Source organism: Astatotilapia calliptera, chromosome 6 (genome assembly GCF_900246225.1).
Source record: "Astatotilapia calliptera chromosome 6, fAstCal1.2, whole genome shotgun sequence".
NCBI classification, from domain to species: Eukaryota; Metazoa; Chordata; class Actinopteri; order Cichliformes; family Cichlidae; genus Astatotilapia; species Astatotilapia calliptera.
This window is the reverse complement of record NC_039307.1, coordinates 32,885,592-32,889,519: the sequence shown is the minus strand read 5'-3', so window position 1 is coordinate 32,889,519 and position 3,928 is coordinate 32,885,592. Positions and strand designations below refer to the sequence as shown.

Sequence of the window (3,928 nt, the reverse complement as noted above, 5' to 3'; positions counted from 1 at the left end):
GCATCTTTGCACAAACGCTGTCTTTGTTAAGTGAGTTAGTGCAAATGTGATTTTGAAAGCTGGATACTAGTTAAGTATTTATTTTAATTTGAAAAGACGGGAGGCCACTGCAGCTAGAGCGGGTGAATTCTTTGCTAAATCTAATTTTGTTGTTCTCAAGTTCACATTTTGGCCTTCGGGGAGGAAATTCTCCACCTGAGGGGAGAAGGGGGGAAGAATGGCGCCCTCTTTCAAGACCATCATTTTGTCTTTACAACAAAAAAATCATGTCAAATTGTCACAGGGCTAATTTGTAGACGAGGTGTTGCAAGCACTGCTCGAATGAAAACTTCACATTCATTACTCTGGTGAAAGACAGTGAGCCTCATTCACTGCTGGCAGCTCCACTTCATCCTATAAGCACTTGTCAGCAACAAAGTGTCGTGGAAGTGCTTAAAGGGGCTGCTTGAAGTGTGACACCAAGACCTTATAGGAGACCTATGGAAAACACTCGGCTTCACTGAGAAAGGATCACAGGACTACGGACAACGACTGGATTGAGCGTGTCTGCAAAAGGGAGGAGAAGAAGAGGAAGGAGAAAAAAAATTGAACATGCAGTGTGAAAGGCTTCCAACCCCAAAGGGCAATCTCACCGAGCTTCAGAAGAGCTGGAAGAAGAAAGCAAGAATAGAAGATGTTTTACTTTCTTGGAAGGTAAAGGAAGAAGAGCCTCCTACAGCGATATAAGGGGAAATTCCCACCAATTGAACATCCACCTCTCAGATCAAAGTGTCTACGTATGTGTGTGTTTCTGTGTGTCTGTGTGCATGAAGCCACTTCTGCACCTGCGTCTGGAGCATCAGCACCTTAGAAGGTTATTAGAAAAAAAGCTTAAAGGTGTGGAATAATAAGGGTCGTATAAACTGTGGGAAACAGACACCATCATGTTGCACCTTTGACAAGCAGACCCAAAACAATGTGATGCAAAATTTTATTTATATAGCACCAATTATAAACAGCAGTTACCTCAAGGTGCTTTGTACTGTAAGGTAAAGACCCTAAAACAATACAGAGAAAACCCCAGAACCAGGCTCAGGGGCAGGGCCTCCATCTGCCATGATCAGAATTCAGCTCCACCCTGTTCTTGTAAAAACAAAGCTGCTCATCTGGCTGATTTATTTTCAAGATGTCTTTTAAACTAGATTATCGTATATGTGAGAATGATGGTCATTTGTCAAATAACATTCCCTAATTCCCCAACCTTAACCAAGATGCTTTTAATACAAAAACCTAGCACAGGGAGAAAAAAAACTTAAACTCAAAAGGGATTGAGTTTTTTTCCCTCCCCATTCTCCCTCCCTACACCTCCAACCTGTCAGATGCTATAAAAATAAAACTGAACTGAACGTAATTATCCGTGAGTGGTCAAACAATTTGAAATGTGAATTTCTTTTTATATTGTATCGCATTCTATCACAGCAGGTCCTATATAAGAAACCTGAAAGTTGTTGCTGGTAACATTTTCCAGCTTCTTCTTCTGTTCCATTTGTACAACTGCACCAACTGCAATAGCAGACACACATTACAGCTAAATCTTGGCATTTTTGACATTAGTGACTCAGTCAGTGTACCGGCAAATGTTGGGTGGGCTAAATGCTGACCACTCGTCAGTACTCACAAGATATCTTGGGTATATAAGGTGGGGCTGTGACTAGATTTGGGCAGGTGGACTCCACCTGACCAATGCCATCATACTGTGTAAAATAGAGCCCATAAGAACATTGCATTAGTGCACTACTGTTTATGTTCAGTGTGAGCACCACACTGTAGTCAGTGGAACTCTGCAGAAGTAGCATAAAAATCTCATAAAAGAGCTCAGAAAATGTGAAGTCAACAGATTGTAACAGATTAATTACAATTGAACTTTCTGTTGAAACCTTTTTCATAACAATTAACAGCCAACCTCAGTTCATTGTAACCAGACTAATGAGTGTTATCACCACTTTCCACTCCCCGATGAGCACCTTAACAGAACAGTTTGTTATAGTTTACCCTGCTGATCTTCACACACTCTGCTTCTGTTTTATTTTGCTCAGTATATTTAAATGCCACTGGTGGCGTGAGAGGCAACAAGGGTGCGGTGCTGCAGTGGTTAGCACTGTTCCCTGTTGGGGTGACCATGGCTCAGGGGGTTGGGAAGTGTATCCGGAAGGTTGCCAGTTCGATCCCCGGGCTCTCTGTCCTGGTCGTTGTGTCCTTGGGCAAGACACTTTACCCTACTGGTGTTGGCCAGAGGGGCCGATGGCGCGATATGGCAGCCTCGCTTCTGTCAGTCTGCCCCAGGGCAGCTGTGGCTACAACCGTAGCTTGCCTCCACCAGTGTGTGAATGTGAGAGTGAATGAATAGTGGCATTGTAAAGCGCTTTGGGTGCCTTGAAAAGCGCTATATAAATCCAATCCATTATTCTTATTATTATTCCCTCACAGCAAAAAGGTCGTGAATTTGACTCCATCATCGAAACGTTTTTTTAAATGTTCAGACTGCATTAAGATGACCACACAGCAGCCAGCAGATGCAGTCAGTGGCTAATGCCACAGAACAATGCGTTTAGAGATTCACTCACTCAAATCACGAGGTAGATGGTTTTACTCAGAAGTAGAAGAGAAAAATATCTGTTTTAACATTAGTCAGATGGCACTTCTCTGAGCAGCCTTATAGTTCGTCTAAGATCAGTGGTTGCTCAGCCATTGCAGATTCATCAATATAACAAAGATTCCCCTGTGAAGAGATATTTAACTACAGCACAACATGAGAACAGTTAATTTTTCTTAAAATGAGAATATTTCTTCCCTCTTAATTGAAGCAGAGGTCCTATGTGGTGAAACAACAGTTGTTACTTTTTCCTGAGCAATAAAACCACAACCCATCACCCATGTAGAGGTTATAAACATTTGATACTCAAATAATTGTACACACTCAAGTCATTGGAGAAAAGTCTTATGAGGAGCTGTTTCTAAGTATTCTGAATGATTATTTGCCCGTCACTGAGATGGCTTAGGGGGCACCCAGATTTGAACTGGGGACCTCTTGATCTGCAGTCAATTGCTCTACCACTGAGCTATACCCCCAACCACGATCAGCAAGTACATTAACTCTGCCGAACAACTCATATTTTCTCTTCAAGTCACTTTATCACTTTGTATATACCCCCCCCCCCCCCCCCCCCCACTATAGCCGCAATACAATATAGGATAAGCAGTAAAACCTTCTGCCACTGAACTAAACCTCATCATACTTAGTGACTGTCAGCAGGTAGCCCAGTGGTTCCATCAGCATGTGAGTGTGTGTGAATGCTAGATGAGATGCTCAGGTATAGAAGAAAACACTGCGATGAATGTGTGTGACCTGTTTAGAGTTAAAAAAAAGAACATGAGGAGAGCTCAGTTAGAGTACAAGAGTGTTGTGTAAGCACCATGTTTAATATAATACCTGACTGATATGAAGGAACTGCAGTCAGCAGATTTCAGATCATTATTTTGCAAAGGATGCAATTAAAAAGTCAACTTTTTAATCCTATGTTTTCATATACTGTTGGGATCAGAGTGGCAACATGCAATTAAGAGTAAAAGAAAGTTGCCACATTTGTAGTTTTGGAGCAGTAAAAATGTAGTCCAAGGTCACTGAGTTATACTTAATTGATTTATTCAGAAATTTACCTCAAACAAACAAACAAACAAAACAAGCTCCAATTTAAATCTGTTCATTACTATACTTTTATTTATTAATTTATTTACTTTTCATTTGTTGTTGTAATACTGTTTATAATAGTAGAGAAAAGAAGTTTTTTCTTGGTTTGCAAGCCGAGCCAAGAAAAAGAGTATGACCTTCTTAAACCATATGTATACTATTTACTGTTCTTTTTTTCTTTGCCCGAGAAAGATAACTGTG

General features: G+C 40.9%; 1 non-coding gene across 1 annotated transcript; it reads right to left on the bottom strand.

Moving 5' to 3' along the window:
- Window positions 1–3,036: 3,036 nt before the first annotated feature.
- On the bottom strand, window positions 3,037–3,108 carry trnac-gca (transfer RNA cysteine (anticodon GCA)). Its single transcript has one exon. It is a non-coding gene; the product is annotated as a tRNA-Cys (tRNA).
- Between the last annotated feature and the right edge of the window lie 820 nt (window positions 3,109–3,928).